Raw genomic sequence first — 21,396 nt, forward strand, 5'->3', positions numbered from 1 at the left:
TTGCGGCTGTTCCTGGAGGAGCTGATCCTACAGTGATGAGTGTTAGGCAAACGTGATAACCACCACACTACAGAAACCATGACAGAGCTGCGCTTCGGCTCTTGCCTATGGTCTGCTGATGAGAAGAGCACATACTTAAACTTTTGTTCAGCAGAGTTGAATTGCCTAGCATGGCATTGGTGGTATAGAGGTGAGCATAGCTGCCGTCCAAGTAGTTGACCTGCGTTTGATTCCTGGCCAATGCACGGATTGTAACTCGGAGCTTCTGGAGCTACTTTATGGTAGTTGGCACAAAAGGAAGGAATCACCTACCTGAAAGTAAATGGGTCAACAGAATGTGCCATAGGCTTCTCTGCAGGCCTCCCACAACTCTTTCTGCTTCCCACTTGAATTCTTAGTGCTTCTTTGCTGTTTGTAAACACAGCATTATCCAACAGGGCACGTTTGACCTGTGAACAGGGGCGAAAATGTTAGAAAATGCCGTCTCTCCGTGTCTGTCTTTTGTTAGCGACAAGCTAGCATGCAAACTGTGATGAGAGGTGTACATTTTCCACAATCAACCATCTATATAGTCAATGTTTTATATTTAATAAGCAAATATGTCTATATGCTGATTGGTCTTAAGCAGCGTTGTCCAATCTTCAGCTTTTCGTTCCAATCTAGCAGGAGGCACACCCGATTCCAATTGTTGGATCCGCTGATCTTGGCTTTCAATAGACTAAAGTGTGGCTTCTGCTTGGTTAGAATGACAACCTGCAAAGACACTAGCCCAATCTGGAGAAGACTGGACAACCCTTATCTAATGCAAATAAAGACCGAGGTCAGAGCCACTTTGTGAGTTCTGAATCCGTCATGCCGACTCCGTCATGCCGACTCGACGTCACTCGATGAACAGGGAAGGAACTGGTAGATGAGAAGACTTCCCACTGTTGACGAATGGCGATTTCAAGTTGAGGGTGCGTTTGCTTTGCGTTTTCCCACTTGGAGGTGGGAAATTACAAGTCGCAACCTCTTCTCAAGCGCATCATTACTCTTGTCTTCTTGATGAAGGAAAGAGCCAGGCTTCCACATTCAGTGGAAAAGCAGAGACTGCCGGTGATTTTGCAAGCAGCTGTTATCTGCCTTGCTACAAAAGCTCAATGGAAGGGAAACCGCTCCCAGCCTTTTTCAGGCGTAGACCTCTTGCTGATAGGTGAACTTGGCGACCAGTACTTTATGGAAAATTTTCCAGTCACGCACAGAGTCTTATTGAGCAACGAAAGAGCCAGGCTTCCATTTTCTGTGGAAAACCAGAGACTCCCTTTCATTTTGTAAGCAAATGTTAACTGCTTTGCTACGAAAGCACAAAAGAAGGAAATCTGCTCTGTCCAAGGTGTCGCTTTTTGCGGCTGTTCCTGGAGGAGCTGATCCTACAGTGATGAGTGTTAGGCAAACGTGATAACCACCACACTACAGAAACCATGACAGAGCTGCGCTTCGGCTCTTGCCTATGGTCTGCTGATGAGAAGAGCACATACTTAAACTTTTGTTCAGCAGAGTTGAATTGCCTAGCATGGCATTGGTGGTATAGAGGTGAGCATAGCTGCCTTCCAAGTAGTTGACCTGCGTTTGATTCCTGGCCAATGCACGGATTGTAACTCGGAGCTTCTGGAGCTACTTTATGGTAGTTGGCACAAAAGGAAGGAATCACCTACCTGAAAGTAAATGGGTCAACAGAATGTGCCATAGGCTTCTCTGCAGGCCTCCCACAACTCTTTCTGCTTCCCACTTGAATTCTTAGTGCTTCTTTGCTGTTTGTAAACACAGCCTTATCCAACAGGGCACGTTTGACCCGTGAACAGGGGCGAAAATGTTAGAAAATGCCGTCTCTCCGTGTCTGTCTTTTGTTAGCGACAAGCTAGCATGCAAACTGTGATGAGAGGTGTACATTGTCCACAATCAGCCATCTATATAGTCAATGTTTTATATTTAATAAGCAAATATGTCTATATGCTGATTGGTCTTAAGCAGCGTTGTCCAATCTTCAGCTTTTCGTTCCAATCTAGCAGGAGGCACACCTGATTCCAATTGTTGGATCCGCTGATCTTAGCTTTCAATAGACTAAAGTGTGGCTTCTGCTTGGTTAGAATGACAACCTGCAAAGACACTAGCCCAATCTGGAGAAGACTGGACAACCCTTATCTAATGCAAATAAAGACCGAGGTCAGAGCCACTTTGTGAGTTCTGAATCCGTCATGCCGACTCGACGTCACTCGATGAACAGGGAAGGAACTGGTAGATGAGAAGACTTCCCACTGTTGACGAATGGCGATTTCAAGTTGAGGGTGCGTTTGCTTTGCGTTTTCCCGCTTGGAGGTGGGGAATTACAAGTCGCAACCTCTTCTCAAGCGCATCATTACTCTTGTCTTCTTGATGAAGGAAAGAGCCAGGCTTCCACATTCAGTGGAAAAGCAGAGACTGCCCGTGATTTTGCAAGCAGCTGTTATCTGCCTTGCTACAAAAGGTCAATGGAAGGGAAACCGCTCCCAGCCTTTTTCAGGCGTAGACCTCTTGCTGATAGGTGAACTTGGCGACCAGTACTTTATGGAAAATTTTCCAGTCACGCACAGAGTCTTATTGAGCAACGAAAGAGCCAGGCTTCCACTTTCTGTGGAAAACCAGAGACTCCCTTTCATTTTGTAAGCAAATGTTAACTGCTTTGCTACAAAAGCACAAAAGAAGGAAATCTGCTCTGTCCAAGGTGTCGCTTTCCGGCTGTTCCTGGAGGAGCTGATCCTACAGTGATGACAACCGATCAGTTATTAAAGCAAAGTTCAAAATTGCTGGCTTGTTTCTGCCCGGTCTCGAACCAGGGACCTTTTGCGTGTTAGACAAACGTGATAACCACTACACTACAGAAACCATGATAAAGGTGTTAGTCAGCTCTTGCCTACAGTCTGCTGATGAGAAGAGCACATACTTAAACTTTTGTTCAGCAGGGTTGAAGTGCCTAGTGTGGCATTGGTGGTATAGAGGTGAGCATAGCTGCCTTCCAAGCAGTTGACTCGGGTTCGATTCCCGGCCAATGCACGGATTCTGACTCGGAGCCTCTGGAGCTGCTTTATGGTAGTTGGCACAAAAAGAAGGAATCACCTACCTAAAAATTAATGGGTCAAGAGAATGTGCCATAGGCTTCTCTGCAGGCCTCCCACAACTCTTTCTGCTTCCAACTTGAATTCTTAGTGCTTCTTTGCTGTTTGTAAACACAGCATTATCCAACAGGGCACGTTTGACCCGTGAACAGGGACGAAAATGTTAGAAAATGCCTTCTCTCCGTGTCTGTCTTTTGTTAGCGACAAGCTAGCATGCAAACTGTGATGAGAGGTGTACATTTTCCACAATCAGCCATCTATATAGTCAATGTTTTATATTTAATAAGCAAATATGTCTATATGCTGATTGGTCTTAAGCAGCGTTGTCCAATCTTCAGCTTTTCGTTCCAATCTAGCAGGAGCCACACCTGATTCCAATTGTTGGATCCGCTGATCTTGGCTTTCAATAGACTAAAGTGTGGCTTCTGCTTGGTTAGAATGACAACCTGCAACCACACTGGCCCATTCTGGAGAAGACTGGACAACCCTGATCTAAAGCAAATAAAGACCGAGGTAAGTGCCACTTTGTGAGTTCTGAATCCGTCATGCCGACTCGACGTCACTCGGTGAACAGGGAAGGAACTGGTAGATGAGAAGACTTCCCACTGTTGACGAATGGCGATTTCAAGTTGAGGGTGCGTTTGCTTTGCGTTTTCCCGCTTGGAGGTGGGGAATTACAAGTCGCAACCTCTTCTCAAGCGCATCATTACTCTTGTCTTCTTGATGAAGGAAAGAGCCAGGCTTCCACATTCAGTGGAAAAGCAGAGACTGCCCGTGATTTTGCAAGCAGCTGTTATCTGCCTTGCTACAAAAGCTCAATGGAAGGGAAACCGCTCCCAGCCTTTTTCGGGCGTAGACCTCTTGCTGATAGGTGAACTTGGCGACCAGTACTTTATGGAAAATTTTCCAGTCACGCACAGAGTCTTATTGAGCAACGAAAGAGCCAGGCTTCCACTTTCTGTGGAAAACCAGAGACTCCCTTTCATTTTGTAAGCAAATGTTAACTGCTTTGCTACAAAAGCACAAAAGAAGGAAATCTGCTCTGTCCAAGGTGTCGCTTTCCGGCTGTTCCTGGAGGAGCTGATCCTACAGTGATGACAACCGGTCAGTTATTAAAGCAAAGTTCAAAATTGCTGGCTTGTTTCTGCCCAGTCTCAAACCAGGGACCTTTTGCGTGTTAGACAAACGTGATAACCACTACACTACAGAAACCATGACAAAGGTGTTAGTCGGCTCTTCCCTACAGTCTGCTGATGAGAAGAGCACATACTTAAACTTTTGTTCAGCAGGGTTGAAGTGCCTAGTGTGGCATTGGTGGTATAGAGGTGAGCATAGCTGCCTTCCAAGCAGTTGACTTGGGTTCGATTCCCGGCCAATGCACGGATTCTAACTCGGAGCCTCTGGAGCTGCTTTATGGTAGTTGGCACAAAAAGAAGGAATCACCTACCTAAAAATTAATGGGTCAAGAGAATGTGCCATAGGCTTCTCTGCAGGCCTCCCACAACTCTTTCTGCTTCCAACTTGAATTCTTAGTGCTTCTTTGCTGTTTGTAAACACAGCATTATCCAACAGGGCACGTTTGACCCGTGAACAGGGACGAAAATGTTAGAAAATGCCTTCTCTCCGTGTCTGTCTTTTGTTAGCGACAAGCTAGCATGCAAACTGTGATGAGAGGTGTACATTTTCCACAATCAGCCATCTATATAGTCAATGTTTTATATTTAATAAGCAAATATGTCTATATGCTGATTGGTCTTAAGCAGCGTTGTCCAATCTTCAGCTTTTCGTTCCAATCTAGCAGGAGCCACACCTGATTCCAATTGTTGGATCCGCTGATCTTGGCTTTCAATAGACTAAAGTGTGGCTTCTGCTTGGTTAGAATGACAACCTGCAACCACACTGGCCCATTCTGGAGAAGACTGGACAACCCTGATCTAAAGCAAATAAAGACCGAGGTAAGTGCCACTTTGTGAGTTCTGAATCCGTCATGCCGACTCGACGTCACTCGGTGAACAGGGAAGGAACTGGTAGATGAGAAGACTTCCCACTGTTGACGAATGGCGATTTCAAGTTGAGGGTGCGTTTGCTTTGCGTTTTCCCACTTGGAGGTGGGGAATTACAAGTCGCAACCTCTTCTCAAGCGCATCATTACTCTTGTCTTCTTGATGAAGGAAAGAGCCAGGCTTCCACATTCAGTGGAAAAGCAGAGACTGCCCGTGATTTTGCAAGCAGCTGTTATCTGCCTTGCTACAAAAGCTCAATGGAAGGGAAACCGCTCCCAGCCTTTTTCGGGCGTAGACCTCTTGCTGATAGGTGAACTTGGCGACCAGTACTTTATGGAAAATTTTCCAGTCACGCACAGAGTCTTATTGAGCAACGAAAGAGCCAGGCTTCCATTTTCTGTGGAAAACCAGAGACTCCCTTTCATTTTGTAAGCAAATGTTAACTGCTTTGCTACGAAAGCACAAAAGAAGGAAATCTGCTCTGTCCAAGGTGTCGCTTTGCGGCTGTTCCTGGAGGAGCTGATCCTACAGTGATGAGTGTTAGGCAAACGTGATAACCACCACACTACAGAAACCATGACAGAGCTGCGCTTCGGCTCTTGCCTATGGTCTGCTGATGAGAAGAGCACATACTTAAACTTTTGTTCAGCAGAGTTGAATTGCCTAGCATGGCATTGGTGGTATAGAGGTGAGCATAGCTGCCTTCCAAGTAGTTGACCTGCGTTTGATTCCTGGCCAATGCACGGATTGTAACTCGGAGCTTCTGGAGCTACTTTATGGTAGTTGGCACAAAAGGAAGGAATCACCTACCTGAAAGTAAATGGGTCAACAGAATGTGCCATAGGCTTCTCTGCAGGCCTCCCACAACTCTTTCTGCTTCCCACTTGAATTCTTAGTGCTTCTTTGCTGTTTGTAAACACAGCATTATCCAACAGGGCACGTTTGACCCGTGAACAGGGGCGAAAATGTTAGAAAATGCCGTCTCTCCGTGTCTGTCTTTTGTTAGCGACAAGCTAGCATGCAAACTGTGATGAGAGGTGTACATTTTCCGCAATCAGCCATCTATATAGTCAATGTTTTATATTTAATAAGCAAAAATGTCTATATGCTGATTGGTCTTAAGCAGCGTTGTCCAATCTTCAGCTTTTCGTTCCAATCTAGCAGGAGCCACACCCGATTCCAATTGTTGGATCCGCTGATCTTGACTTTCAATAGACTAAAGTGTGGCTTCTACTTGGTTAGAATGACAACCTGCAAAGACACTGGCCCAATCTGGAGAAGACTGGACAACCCTTATCTAATGCAAATAAAGACCGAGGTCAGTGCCACTTTGTGAGTTCTGAATCCGTCATGCCGACTCGACGTCACTCGATGAACAGGGAAGGAACTGGTAGATGAGAAGACTTCCCACTGTTGACGAATGGCGATTTCAAGTTGAGGGTGCGTTTGCTTTGCGTTTTCCCGCTTGGAGGTGGGGAATTACAAGTCGCTACCTCGTGTCAAGCGCATCATTACTCTTGTCTTCTTGATGAAGGAAAGAGCCAGGCTTCCACATTCAGTGGAAAAGCAGAGACTGCCCGTGATTTTGCAAGCAGCTGTTATCTGCCTTGCTACAAAAGCTCAATGGAAGGGAAACCGCTCCCAGCCTTTTTCGGGCGTAGACCTCTTGCTGATAGGTGAACTTGGCGACCAGTACTTTATGGAAAATTTTCCAGTCACGCACAGAGTCTTATTGAGCAACGAAAGAGCCAGGCTTCCATTTTCTGTGGAAAACCAGAGACTCCCTTTCATTTTGTAAGCAAATGTTAACTGCTTTGCTACGAAAGCACAAAAGAAGGAAATCTGCTCTGTCCAAGGTGTCGCTTTGCGGCTGTTCCTGGAGGACCTGATCCTACAGTGATGAGTGTTAGGCAAACGTGATAACCACCACACTACAGAAACCATGACAGAGCTGCGCTTCGGCTCTTGCCTATGGTCTGCTGATGAGAAGAGCACATACTTAAACTTTTGTTCAGCAGAGTTGAATTGCCTAGCGTGGTATAGAGGTGAGCATAGCTGCCTTCCAAGTAGTTGACCTGCGTTTGATTCCTGGCCAATGCACGGATTGTAACTCGGAGCTTCTGGAGCTACTTTATGGTAGTTGGCACAAAAGGAAGGAATCACCTACCTGAAAGTAAATGGGTCAACAGAATGTGCCATAGGCTTCTCTGCAGGCCTCCCACAACTCTTTCTGCTTCCCACTTGAATTCTTAGTGCTTCTTTGCTGTTTGTAAACACAGCCTTATCCAACAGGGCACGTTTGACCCGTGAACAGGGGCGAAAATGTTAGAAAATGCCGTCTCTCCGTGTCTGTCTTTTGTTAGCGACAAGCTAGCATGCAAACTGTGATGAGAGGTGTACATTTTCCACAATCAGCCATCTATATAGTCAATGTTTTATATTTAATAAGCAAATATGTCTATATGCTGATTGGTCTTAAGCAGCGTTGTCCAATCTTCAGCTTTTCGTTCCAATCTAGCAGGAGGCACACCTGATTCCAATTGTTGGATCCGCTGATCTTGGCTTTCAATAGACTAAAGTGTGGCTTCTGCTTGGTTAGAATGACAACCTGCAACCACTCTGGCCCATTCTGGAGAAGACTGGACAACCCTTATCTAAAGCAAATAAAGACCGAGGTCAGTGCCACTTTGTGAGTTCTGAATCCGTCATGCCGACTCGACGTCACTCGGTGAACAGGGAAGGAACTGGTAGATGAGAAGACTTCCCACTGTTGACGAATGGCGATTTCAAGTTGAGGGTGCGTTTGCATTGCGTTTTCCGGCTTGGAGGTGGGGAATTACAAGTCGCTACCTCGTGTCAAGCGCATCAGTACTCTTGTCTTCTTGATGAAGGAAAGAGCCAGGCTTCCACATTCAGTGGAAAAGCAGAGATTGCCCGTGATTTTGCAAGCAGCTGTTATCTGCCTTGCTACAAAAGCTCAATGGAAGGGAAACCGCTCCCAGCCTTTTTCGGGCGTAGACCTCTTGCTGATAGGTGAACTTGGCGACCAGTACTTTATGGAAAATTTTCCAGTCACGCACAGAGTCTTATTGAGCAACGAAAGAGCCAGGCTTCCACTTTCTGTGGAAAACCAGAGACTCCCTTTCATTATGTAAGCAAATGTTAACTGCTTTGCTACGAAAGCACAAAAGAAGGAAATCTGCTCTGTCCAAGGTGTCGCTTTGCGGCTGTTCCTGGAGGACCTGATCCTACAGTGATGAGTGTTAGGCAAACGTGATAACCACCACACTACAGAAACCATGACAGAGCTGCGCTTCGGCTCTTGCCTATGGTCTGCTGATGAGAAGAGCACATACTTAAACTTTTGTTCAGCAGAGTTGAATTGCCTAGCATGGCATTGGTGGTATAGAGGTGAGCATAGCTGCCTTCCAAGTAGTTGACCTGCGTTTGATTCCTGGCCAATGCACGGATTGTAACTCGGAGCTTCTGGAGCTACTTTATGGTAGTTGGCACAAAAGGAAGGAATCACCTACCTGAAAGTAAATGGGTCAACAGAATGTGCCATAGGCTTCTCTGCAGGCCTCCCACAACTCTTTCTGCTTCCCACTTGAATTCTTAGTGCTTCTTTGCTGTTTGTAAACACAGCCTTATCCAACAGGGCACGTTTGACCCGTGAACAGGGGCGAAAATGTTAGAAAATGCCGTCTCTCCGTGTCTGTCTTTTGTTAGCGACAAGCTAGCATGCAAACTGTGATGAGAGGTGTACATTTTCCACAATCAGCCATCTATATAGTCAATGTTTTATATTTAATAAGCAAATATGTCTATATGCTGATTGGTCTTAAGCAGCGTTGTCCAATCTTCAGCTTTTCGTTCCAATCTAGCAGGAGGCACACCTGATTCCAATTGTTGGATCCGCTGATCTTGGCTTTCAATAGACTAAAGTGTGGCTTCTGCTTGGTTAGAATGACAACCTGCAACCACACTGGCCCATTCTGGAGAAGACTGGACAACCCTGATCTAAAGCAAATAAAGACCGAGGTAAGTGCCACTTTGTGAGTTCTGAATCCGTCATGCCGACTCGACGTCACTCGATGAACAGGGAAGGAACTGGTAGATGAGAAGACTTCCCACTGTTGACGAATGGCGATTTCAAGTTGAGGGTGCGTTTGCTTTGTGTTTTCCCGTTTGTAGGTGGGGAATTACAAGTCGCAACCTCTTGTCAAGCGCATCATTACTCTTGTCTTCTTGATGAAGGAAAGAGCCAGGCTTCCACATTCAGTGGAAAAGCAGAGACTGCCCGTGATTTTGCAAGCAGCTGTTATCTGCCTTGCTACAAAAGCTCAATGGAAGGGAAACCGCTCCCAGCCTTTTTCGGGCGTAGACCTCTTGCTGATAGGTGAACTTGGCGACCAGTACTTTATGGAAAATTTTCCAGTCATGCACATAGTCTTATTGAGCAACGAAAGAGCCAGGCTTCCACTTTCTGTGGAAAACCAGAGACTCCCTTTCATTTTGTAAGCAAATGTTAACTGCTTTGCTACAAAAGCACAAAAGAAGGAAATCTGCTGTTGTGCATAAAAAATGTCATAAAATAAACATAAGGGAGAAGAAGGAAAAACGGGCACCTAGACACATAGAAGCGGGATTAGGCGGACATTGACAGATTGGAATTACGAGCAATTTAAGAGCAGTAATAGTCAAAAAAAAGTCAAAAAGAAGTGTACGAGCTGAGGAGTGCTAAAAACACACACACACACACTCGTGCAGTCAAGGGCGGGCAAGTAGACACAACACACATGAATAACTTTAATAATATCTTATAGTGATAGAGAAACTCTATAAAAAACAGAATAGTAGCATATGCAGGACAGTAGAACTGTAATGATATTAAGAAGTTGGAAGTACAGTAAACCGCTTTTCAAGTAGTATAAATATATATAAACTAAGAAACATAGTGCAAATATGAAAATAAATTATAAACGAGAAATACAGGAAAAAAAGGAAAATATGACTTACTCATGATTCAGATGGGGAAGATTCTCGTCTCGCAAGGAAAGCCTTAATTTTTAGAGAACCATGAAGAAAGCCAGTTATAAGGGTGGCTGCCCCCCCCCCCCCCCCTCGAGATAACGATAAGACCAAGGTCCCTCCCGGTTGTTTAGTCGTCTTGCTTACGTCATTTTTTTAACCTAGGGAATTGAGAATCTTGGTTTTTGAAAACCTAGGGAATTGGGAATCCTGGTTTTTGAAAACCTAGGTAAATAGAAACACTGGGTTTTTGTTTCCTGGGTTGTTGGAAATGCCTGGGTTCTGATTTTATGTGTAAAGTAAAACCCCAGGTTTCAATTCTATGGGTAAGTGAAATAGGCCTTTTCTGGAAACCTATGGGTTATCTAGTGTGTAAATACAGTATAAATACTGGAGCTTAAGCTCAGGGTATTGGGGATCACTTTTGAGAATTCTCATCGGTGTGGATCTCGTGTGGTGGAATGGAACAATAAAGCTGGACCCTTGCTTCTTCTCACTCACGGCTGGTGTGTTTTTTCTATCTCCAACTGGGCTCAGAGGTAGATGTGAGTATTGGCTTCTAAGTTGAGTTTTAAATGTTTTTGGGTAATAGGCTAAATTCGAGCCAACACCACTTTTTGGCCCCGTACATGCCTGATTATTGCTGTTAATGCTAAATAACATAAGCTGAAATTTTAAATATTGATGTTAAAACACTGAAATGAGGGCCCCATCCCTATATTTTGTCTAGGATCCGACAAATCACTAAATCTGTCCTTGTGCTAGCCACTACACCACCACATAGGACACAAGTTTTATTTTATACATTTACAAAATATATAATTTATTTTAAAAAGTTTGTATGATTTGCATTTTTATGCTATAATATTTGTGATTTTATGTGAAACTATTATAAACAGGTGTCACTCAAGTGAATTAAATGATGTAGATAATGACTGAATCCTACTCTATGGACCCTTAGTCTCTGTATAAGAGGATTTCACTGGAGATGAAGTAATAGATTTAAACTCTATGTAGAGCGCTCTCTCGTGGCTCCACCCACCACACACGTTCGAACCAATCATATTATCCTCCCTGGCATCCATGGGCGTGGCTAACCGCGTCTGTCTGTTAAAGGTAGCAGGTTGTACATGGCGAGCAGGTTACTCACTGAGGACTGGTGATTGGTGTAATGGAAGCCGTCTCTGAACCGCATTTAATGACGGAGAATTACAGAATTGGAGAGAAAACGCAGCACTGAGCAACTTGTAGACTTAACACCCGACTGTAGGTGGCTAGGTGAACGCGTTTGGCCTTATTTATTCGCTAAGCTGCTAGCTTGTTAGCTCTGCGGCTGTTTTGGTATAAAGTACTAACTTGAGTTAACTCGGTGGGAGTTTATTTAGCGCCGGATAAACGGTGAACTAGTTAGTTTAGTAAATCTGACGCTTCTCGGGAACTTGTAGTTTATCCGCCTCGCTGTCTGGGTGACGCAGAGAGCAACTGTTTACCAAGTGACTTTATTTTCACTGCTTTTTGAACTGTCTCTCAGCCCTAAGTAGTTCCGCGGTATTTGTGTGGAATTGGGATGAGCGTCTAGTTAAAGGGTTGATGTCTCGCTGGCGCAGTGATTTGTTCTTTAGGAGTGTTTTTCTCTTGAACAGCTCTCTGTGTGGAGACTTGAGGTAGTTCTGTAGTCACAGGTGCACAAATCAGTCACACAGCTCCAGCTCCACCTGCGCCTCTCGCAGGGAAACGGTTTCTGTGCACTGGCTCCGTCCCAAATCACCTTGTATGGAATCTCTATCTCTAGCGCACTAGGTGCGGTAGACACTCCATTCGTTCGTGTGTAGTGTACCTAGATACGCAGTCGTGCAGGATTTGGGCACAGGCCATGCTAATGAAACATCATCCATTTCAAATCAAGTTGCTATTGTTAAACACTTCACTAAAACCTGTATGGAAACGTTACTGTTCAGTTGTTCTATAAGCGCAATTTCAACCAAATACAGTGGAGTGTAAAAGTTTGTACCCCCTTTTGGTTTCTTTTGGACGGAAGGGTGTTAAATGTCCTAAACACTACAAAATTTGACTGCAAGTAGAAGTTAATTTTATTATCAGACTCAGATATCCATGTTAATATTTTCAATACTGATCATTAGTGTTATATGACTTGATGATTTTGTGGTCAGTAAACCGTTTTTGCGTTGATTTTGATGTATGTTTTGGATCACTGTCCTGCTGGAAGATCCAACCACGGCACATTTTAATCTTTCTGGCAGAGGCAGTCAGGTTTTTATTTAATATCCATGTATCCTAACAATATGTCCAGGTCCTCTGGCAGAAAAACATTCCCAAAACATTAAAGATCCACCACCATATTTAACCGTGGGCATGAGGTACTTTTCCGTATGGCTACCTATCTGTGTGCTTCAAAACCACCTCTGGTGTTTATTACCAAAAAGCTCTATTCTGGTTTCATCTGACCATAGAACCCAATCCCATTTGAAGTTCCAGTAGTGTCTGGCCAACTGAAGACACCTGAGTGTGTTTTTGGATGAGAGTAGAGGCTTTTTTCTTGAAACCCTTCCAACAACTTGTGGTGATGTAGGTGACTTCATATTGTAGTTTTGGAGACTTTCTGACCCCAAGACACAACTAACTCCTGCAATTCTCCAGCTGTGATCCTTGGAGATGTTTTGTCCACTCGAACCGTCCTCTTCAGTGTGTTGAGACGATATAGACACGCGTCCAATTCCAGGTTAATTCATAACATTTCCAGTTGACTGGAACTTCTTAATTATTGTCCTGATGGTGGAAATGGGCATTTTCGATGCTTGTGCTATTTTCTTATAGACACTTCCCATTTTGTGAAGCTCAACAACCTTTTGCTGCACATCACAGCTACAGTGGTGCTTGAAAGTTTGTGAACCCTTTAACGTTTTCTATATTTCTACATAAATAACAAGATTTTCAGACAAGTCCTAAAACTACTCAAAGAGAACCCATTTAAACAAACGTGACACATGTTATACTTGGTCATTTATTTATTGCAGAAAATAATCCAATATTACATATCTGGGAGTGGCAAAAATATGTGAACCTTTTGCCTTCAGTATCTGATCTGACCCCCTTGTGCAGCAATAACTGCAACTAATCATTTCCAGTAACTGTTTATTAGTCCTGCACATGGGCTTGGACATCAGTTTTGGCCATTCAAACCAATAACTTTATTGTTCTTTAACCATTATTTCTTTTGGGCCATTGTCTTATTGCATGCCCCACTTTCTCTTGAGATTCAGTTCAGTTCCTGGGTTCATTCTTGCCCTGCGTTTGGGGAACTCACCACTACACTAATTATAATCTTTCAGATAGCTTGGAGATTTAGTACGTGTAGACCTTCTCAACTCGGGGTTTTCCATCCCAAGGAAAGTTTCTGATGCAGCCACTTCAGAAGTTCCTCCCAGTTTTTGTTTGTGACTTTCCTCAGAGAATGAAGAACCTGAGTCTTTTGTAGAATGCGCTGGAATGGCAACATCTGGCCGTGAAGTGTCTTACAACACTGGTGCTACGGATGTTGCATTGTGCCCATCTCTCACCTGATCAATATGTCAGTGCACTACCTGCCCACTTCCCAATGCTACTGTGCACCATACAGGACCAGTCTTTTTCTGAACTGTTCCTGGAATAAAAGTAGGTCCAGAGCTGAAGTTCCTAGTATACACTGGGTCACCCACCACGAGATATCTTTCCTTTGCATGTTGGTCATGGTACCATTTTTCTCAATTATTTGTATCTCAATGTAGACCAGTTTCCTTCCACACAGCCGATTAGCGGCTGATTTGCCAGTGGTCGACTGTGGCGTCGTTCGGTGACTGAACAGCACTCTGCCTAGCTTTTTCAATGGACTCTCCAGCACTCTTTTCATCAGGGTTTTGAATGTTTGAACGGCCCTTTCAGCCAGACCACTGGAAGATGCATGGTAGGGTGCTGTGCTTGTGTTTAATTCCGTTTCTTTCCATAAACTCTTGGAATTCAGCACTGGTAAAAAACAAAAAAACTGCTATGGTCTGACATCACTACTTCTGGTATCCTGTGTTGGCTAAAGGTTTGTCTTAAGCACTGAATGGTAACTGTGGATGTAGACTTGATTAACAGATAAGCCTCTATCCATTTTGAGAATGCTTCTACCACGATCAAGAACATTCTACCCATCCACGGTGCACCGTAATCAATGTGAATCCTTCTCCATGGCTGCTCTGGTATCTCTCACGCATGCAGTGGCGCGTTTGCCGGAGCGTTTCTGTTTTCCTGACAGACTGCACACGATTTGACCAATGCTTCCACCTCTGCATCCAAGTGTGGCAACCACATATAGCTACGCACCAGGCCTTTCATCCTGGTAATTCCCGGATGGGTTTCGTGTAGATGTCTTAGAAGAGCCGCGGAGGTGGAACCACTACGCGAGTCCCCCATAAAACTAAGCTTCCCTGTATGCAGAGTTCATCCTATTTCCTTACATATTAGGGATGTCATGATACCAAAAATCTAGTCGTTGGTAATGATACCACCAAAAGTACACATGCTCAGTACCATGGTGTGATTTTTTTTTTTTTAAATAACTCAGAGAATTAAAAAAAAAAAAAAAAACTAAAATTAAAAACTCCTGGAGGGCATCCTCCTCTGGCTGATACTGGGAGAGAGAGAGAGGGAGAGAGAGAGGGGGGGGGGGGGGAGAGAGAGAGAGAGAGAGAGATTTTGATTTTAGTTCAAACACTGTCTGACCATGACTAATAAGTGCTAAGGTGCACTCCTGAATGCACACACACCCCTTATACTCTGAATGCAGGCATTAGTTTAAATTCACTGATACGGTGTCAGGATAAAAAGATTTATTAAAAGCATGAACATGTGAATAATTATTAGTGACATTAGGCTACATTTAGCTGACAGGACACGGGCTGAATGGAGATGCATGGTGGTCCATTAGGAGGTAGTTTATAACACTGCAATGCGTTAGCGTTTAACAAATAACTGGATATCTCAAACATTACATGGAGCATAATGTTAGCTGATTTCACGGCTACAATGCCAGCTGTCTCAAACATAATATAGGACCTGTCTTTCGACTGTAATCCTATGGCATTAATTTTGTGACATAAAAATATCTCTACTTCTCCCAAGGACTCGCACTTGCTCCTTCTTTGCCTCAGTCCACTCTTTTCTATCCTACTTAGTACCTCATCCAAGTTCTGCAGATGTTCATTAGCCCCTGAGACTAGAATGCAATCCAGATAAACTGTGACGCGTGTGATGTCTTGCAGAATCCCTTCTATTGTGTGCTGGAAGATCGCTGGACTTGAAGCAACTCCAAATGGTGGCCTGTTGTAAGTACATAATCCCTTGTGCATGTTGATTGTAACGTACTTATTGGAATTTTTGTACAGTATTATCTTCTGATGCGCATGGGTCATGTCCTGTTTGGAAATTCTTTCCTCCTGCCGACTGAGCAAATAAATCTTCTACCTTGGGAATTGGATACTGCTCCACACTAGAGCTGGATTTACTGCGAATTTATAATCCCTACAAGTTGGGGTAGAACCATCAGTTTTCTGACTGGAACAATGGGAGCTGCCCACTCTGCAAACTGCATTGGTTCAATGATCTTGTCTTCCACCAGCCTCTGGAGTTCTCTCTCCAGTAGTGGACCCAACTCTTCTTTGAACACTTTGGATTGTCTCTCCAATACGTTAGCCAATTTATGACCTGGTACATTTGCTATTGTATTTATAAGCTGAGGCAACAAATGATTTCTAAACCCCCCCCCCCAAATATTTGAATGTTGAATGTTTGAATTTTACCAAAATGAAGCTCATTTAACCGTATGTTTATTCCTTACATAATACATATTAAACGCAAAGCATGTAGGGGTTCTACATGCATATAGTATTTGCACAATCAATAACCTATTCGAGTAATACATTGTCGTATATAAACTTGATTTTGTGTTTGTGTCTGCAGTGTCCAAAGCCCAGGCTGACCCCCCACCCCTTCAACCTTTGCAGCAATGCTGGCAGCACTATTTCCCAAAGACAACCTCTGGATATGACGCTGAGCACGTGCAATCAACTTCTTCTTTGGTCGACCATGGCGAGGCCTGTTCTGAGTGGAACCTGTCCTGTTAAACCGCTGTATGGTCTTGGCCACCGTGCTGCAGCTCAGTGTCAGGATCTTCGTAATCTTCTTAAAGCCTAGGCCATTTTTATGTAGAGCAAGAATTCTTTTTTTTCACATCCTCAGAGAGTTCTTTGCCTTGAGGTGCCATGTCGAACTTCCAGTGACCAGTATGAGGGAGTGTGAGAGTGATGACACCAAATTTTACACACCTGCTCCCCATTCACACCTGAGACCTTGTAACACTAACAAGTCACATGACACCGGGGAGGGAAAATGGCTAATTGGGCCCGATTTGGACATTTTTACTTGGGGGTGTACTCACTTTTGTTGCCAGCGGTTTAGACATTGTGTGTTGAGTTATTTTGAGGGGACAGCAAATTTACACTGCTACACAAGCTGTACACTCACTTCTTTACACTGTAGCAAAGTGTCATTTCTTCAGTGTTGTCACATGAAAAGATATCATCAAATATTTACAAAAATGTGAGGGGAGTTCTCACTTTATTGTGAAATACTGTACATCTTTTTATTTACTTTAATATTTATTCATAGTGTGTGTGTGTTTGTTTTTATATATATAAAATAGATAGAGCGAGCGAGCAACGGTAGCGTGTCCAGATCAGAAGGTTGCGTGTTCAAATCACGTCGGGGTCATTCAATGCACTGGATTGAGATCTACCATTTGATCTTGAAAATCTCCCTTAATGTCCAGGGAAGGGAAACCAGGCAGGTTATCCCTTTAAAGGGCTCGTGCCTTGTCCTCTGAAAGAGCTCTTGCCCAGATGTCAGACACTAGTCGCAACAGTCACAGCCCACCACCTGTCTCCGAGTTCCAATGCGTCTTGATCGCCACGCCGATGGACAAGTATGCCTTGCACCATGATGCGCTGTAGGCTTCGAGCTGGGACCTCGTGGCGCAACGGTAGTGCGTCTGACTCCAGATCAAGGTGACACACTCGTACTCAAAGCACAACACTGAACACCACTTTGATATGAGGGAACAGTTATGACCTACTCTTTAGTAGAGATGGAAAACACACAGGGCAGGGTAACTGCAGGAGTAGTGAGAAGCACTGACACAGTTGACGAGGCAATACATGCTTATTAATTATTTGTTTTTATACTAGTGTATATTATTTTTTAAATCGGTTTCAGGTAAACTGGTTGGCGCTTATTGACGGGGTGTATGTGCGTGACTGCACCTGGCGCATATTGAAGAGGGTGATTGCTAACTTCCTTGGCAAAGAACCTCAATTGGAGGGGAGTCAATGGAAAGACTTCACTGTCCGCTCTCCAACTCGGAGAGGTCATGATTGGTAAGTATATCTGTTTACATACAGAATTAGCTGTCTCTCTAAGATGATATGTAAGGGGTAATCCACGGCTAGATGTGCATTAAACGATTTTAATGCATGATGTGGAGGAAAAGAACCACTCGTTCAAATCGTTTAATGCACACCTAGCCATGGATTACCCCGCCTATACCATGGTCTTTCCACAATTAATAACGTTAAAGCTGTCATTGGTTTAGAAGTGCAAACTTTGATTAGAAGTTTAAAATAAACTTTGGGAGGTCCCACTTCGGCTCTAATTGGCTATTTATATTTCTCTGGTTTACTTTATTTAAATGGTTAGTAGTCATATGGATCCCAGCATAGCTGGGACAGGCATGCCTTTAAGATTTATTAGTTGGAACGTCAGAGGTATGGGTAATCCTGTCAAGACATCTAAGGATTTTATACATTTGAAACATTTAAACTTCAATATAGTATTTTTACAGGAGACGCACCTACGTCTTAAAGTATTAAAGATCATCAAAGGTTACTCTGCCCTTGGGTGAGTCAAGTGTTCCACTCGAACTTTAATTCGAAAGCAAGAGGGGTCGCTATTTTAATTGACAAAAGGTCACAGTTTTCCTCCACTAACGTTGTTGCTGATGTGAACGGTAGATATATTATAGTTGCTGGTACTCTGATGCAAAGACAGGTGTTGTTGGTAAATGTACACGCTCCAAACTTTGATGATGTGGAATTTGCTAATAGATTGTTGAGCAATCTCCCTTTTTAAATACTCACCTGTAGATTTTCGGTGGAGATTTAAACTGTGTAATTCACCAAAACTTTGATCGGTCTAATCCCCGTACTCTGAATCAATCTGCTATGTCTAAAACATTTTCCGAACGTCTCGTTGATCCCTGGAGATCCCGTAACTCTGCTCTTAAAAAGTTTTCTTTCTTCTCCCAGGTGCTATCCTATTGAAATCCTATTCGAGGATTGATTATTTTTTATAGACAGCACTCTTGATTCTTGTGTAGTTTCTTCTGACTATTTGGGTATTGTAATTTCTGACCATGCGATCATGAATTAGATATTCATCTTTCTATTTATAAACGTAGCCGACCGCCTTGGAGATTTAATTCTCTTCTTTTAGCAGACAGTGAATTCTGTGAGTTCATTTCTACTTCTATGGATGACTTTCTTTTCTTCAGTCAGAATGACTCCACCTCTTATTCATTGTTATGGGAGACACTTAAATCCTATATCAGAGGGCAGATTATTTCTTACTCCACTCTCTGTAATTAAAAGCGCACTGCTAGGGTTAATGAACTTACATCTGCGATCAGTAGTCTCGATCAAAGATGTGTGTTGAACCCCTCTCCAGAACTTCTTAAACAGCGAATCGACTTACAGGCAGAATTCAATCTTATTTCGACTAAAGAGGCGGAACGCTTGTTGTTACGTACTCCTGGTTCATATTATGAACATGGCGACGAGCCGACTCGTTTACTGGCACGTCAGCTACGGCGACAGGCCGCTTCCCGTCTCATACCTAGTGTTAAAAACACTCATAATATCGTCACTACAGAGCCCATGGAAATTAATGCTACTTTTAAATGGTTTTACTCTTCACCTTATAAATCTGAATTTCCTGCAGACGATACTAAAGTGAATGCATTTCTTCAAGACCTTTGTAACCCTGTTAGTGATTCGAATACTGCCATGCAACTGGACTCCCCACTCTCTTCAAGAAATTTGAATTCAGTTAAAACTATGCAATCTAACAAAGCTCCTGGCCCGGACGGGTTTCCAGTTGAATTGTTTAAAATGTTTATTGGAAAATTAGCTCCATTGCTTTTATCTGTGTTCAACGAATCCTTGGAATGTGTCTTTGCCTCTGACTCTGACACAAGCCACGATAGTTCTGCTTCTTAAGGAGGGTAAGGATCCGACCTCCTGTGGTTCTTATAGGCCGCTGTCTCTGCTTAATGCAGATGTAAAGGTGTTGGTGAAAGTAATGGCATCTCGTTTAGAGGACATTATCCCTTATATTATATGTGAAGAGCAGAAGGGTTTTATAAAGGGACGTCAGATGTTTTTCAATACCCGTACGCTCTTTAATATAATTTATTCAAAGCATTCGGCAGTGCTTCCTGAGATTGTGATTTCATTAGATGCTGAAAAAAGCATTTGATAGGGTTGAGTGGGAGTATTTGTTTGCAGTCTTGAGGAAGTTCGGATTTGGGGATGAGTTTATTTCTTGGATTAGCCTCCTTTACTCAACCCCTAATGCCAGGGTTCAGACAAACGATCTCGTCAAGGTTGTCCTTTATCCCCTCTGCTTTTTGCTGTCGCTATCGAACCTCTGTCTCTCGCATTAAGATCTTCTCCCTTGTTTAAAGGAATAGTTCTATACGGTGTAGAATACAAATTGTCGCTATATGCTGATGATTTGTTATTGTATGTAACCGATCCTGTTGCCTCTCTGCCTGCTGTCTTGGGTGTTCTGGAATCCTTCGGTGTTGTCTCTGGTTATAAATTAAACTTGGATAAAAGCGACTGTTTTCCTGTCAATACTGCAGCATTTTCTCTCCAACAGTCATTTACCGTTTCGATTTAGTCAGTAAGGGTTTAAATACCTAGGTATCAACATGACACGTCCTTTATCTAATCTTTCATCAGCTAACTTCACTCCCCTTATCTCAAAGGTTAAATCTAACATTCAGATTGGGGTAACTTACCCCTTTCTCTAATTGTCAGGATCAATGTCGTCAAAATGAATATATTATCGAAGTTTCTTTTCTTGTTCCAGCAAGTGCCTCTTTCTCTGCCAGAATCATTCTTCGATTCATTGGATAAGATAATTAGTACTTTTATTTGGGGAGGGAAGCCACCAAGGGTTAGTAAATTATTGCAGAAATGTAGACTTAGTGGAGGACTTGCATTACCCAATTTTCAATTGTATTACTGGGCTGCGCACATCCATAAACTCTGCTACTGGGTTAAATCTCCTGAATCTTCTTGGTCTAAATTGGAACTATTGTCGTGTAGGGAATCCTCTTTACCTGCTTTACTTTACTCCTCTTTACCTACAAAACTCTCCCTATATACTGATAATCTAGTTGTCCTCAACACTTATGACTTGGTATCAGTTTAGATGGCGCTTTAAATTTGTAGGTGCATCCTCTTTGTGTCCTTTAGTCAACAACCATCTATTTCCTCCATCGTGTTTGGACTCCACATTCTCAGTGTGGGATGACAAGGGTATTGAAGAAGTTAGAAATCTGTATCACGAAGGTGTGTTCGATAGCTTTGCCAATCTGGCATCCACTTATGACCTCCCTGTGACGCATTTTTTTTCGGTATTTTCAAATTTGGAATTTCGTTTCTAGATGTTTTCCTGGTTTCCCCTCTGAGCCTCCTGAACAGGTTGGGAAAGCTTGTTTTCAAACAATCCACATCAGAGAGGAATGATTTCTAGGATTTATGATTTCATTCTGGCGTTAGGTAGTGAGTCGTGTAACAAAGTTAGGAATGCGTGGGAAACGGAGTTAGGAGTACAGATAAGTGAGGGGTGTTGGGAACGTGCTATAGGGAGGGTACAGTCTACCACTTCCTGTGCTCGTCTTGGACTTATACAGTTCAAAGTTTTACACAGAGTCCATCTGTCCAAGTCGAGACTTTCTGTGATGTATCCGGACGTAGAGGACAGGTGTGATAAATGCCATGGCTCTCCCTGTCATCTTGGCCATAGGTTTTTCTTCTGCCCAGATCTCCATGGTTTTTGGACTGTTTTTT

The 21,396-nt window shown here is 43.3% G+C and overlaps 1 protein-coding gene, 1 long non-coding RNA gene and 4 other non-coding genes across 20 annotated transcripts in view; 4 read left to right on the forward strand and 2 right to left on the reverse strand.

The window, feature by feature from the left end:
* Window positions 1-2,828: 2,828 nt before the first annotated feature.
* On the reverse strand, window positions 2,829-2,901 carry trnav-aac (transfer RNA valine (anticodon AAC)). Its single transcript has one exon. It is a non-coding gene; the product is annotated as a tRNA-Val (tRNA).
* Window positions 2,902-2,997: 96 nt separating this feature from the next.
* Window positions 2,998-3,069, forward strand: trnag-ucc (transfer RNA glycine (anticodon UCC)). Its single transcript has one exon. It is a non-coding gene; the product is annotated as a tRNA-Gly (tRNA).
* Window positions 3,070-4,270: 1,201 nt separating this feature from the next.
* Window positions 4,271-4,343, reverse strand: trnav-aac (transfer RNA valine (anticodon AAC)). Its single transcript has one exon. It is a non-coding gene; the product is annotated as a tRNA-Val (tRNA).
* Window positions 4,344-4,439: 96 nt separating this feature from the next.
* trnag-ucc (transfer RNA glycine (anticodon UCC)) lies at window positions 4,440-4,511 on the forward strand. The gene has a single exon. It is a non-coding gene; the product is annotated as a tRNA-Gly (tRNA).
* Window positions 4,512-11,303: 6,792 nt separating this feature from the next.
* LOC128629698 (uncharacterized) lies at window positions 11,304-16,924 on the forward strand. 2 transcript variants are annotated; one of them, XR_008394075.1, is made up of 3 exons: window positions 11,304-11,435; window positions 15,469-15,531; window positions 16,166-16,924. It is a non-coding gene; the product is annotated as an uncharacterized LOC128629698 (long non-coding RNA). The 2 variants fall into 2 exon arrangements; XR_008394076.1 differs by having other exon boundaries at window positions 11,304-11,431.
* A 349-nt stretch (window positions 16,925-17,273) lies between these two features.
* Window positions 17,274-21,396, forward strand: part of LOC128629638 (TBC1 domain family member 10A) — a 121,039-nt gene continuing 116,916 nt past the window's right edge. For 12 of the 14 annotated variants that reach the window (XR_008394001.1, XR_008393997.1, XR_008393995.1 and 9 more), the window contains exon 1: window positions 17,274-17,637. The gene's annotated coding sequence lies outside the window, so the exon portion shown is untranslated. The other 2 variants (XR_008393998.1, XR_008393996.1) reach the window with 2 other exon arrangements.

Source organism: Ictalurus punctatus, unplaced genomic scaffold, assembly GCF_001660625.3.
Source record: "Ictalurus punctatus breed USDA103 unplaced genomic scaffold, Coco_2.0 Super-Scaffold_100, whole genome shotgun sequence".
Lineage (NCBI taxonomy): Eukaryota > Metazoa > Chordata > Actinopteri > Siluriformes > Ictaluridae > Ictalurus > Ictalurus punctatus.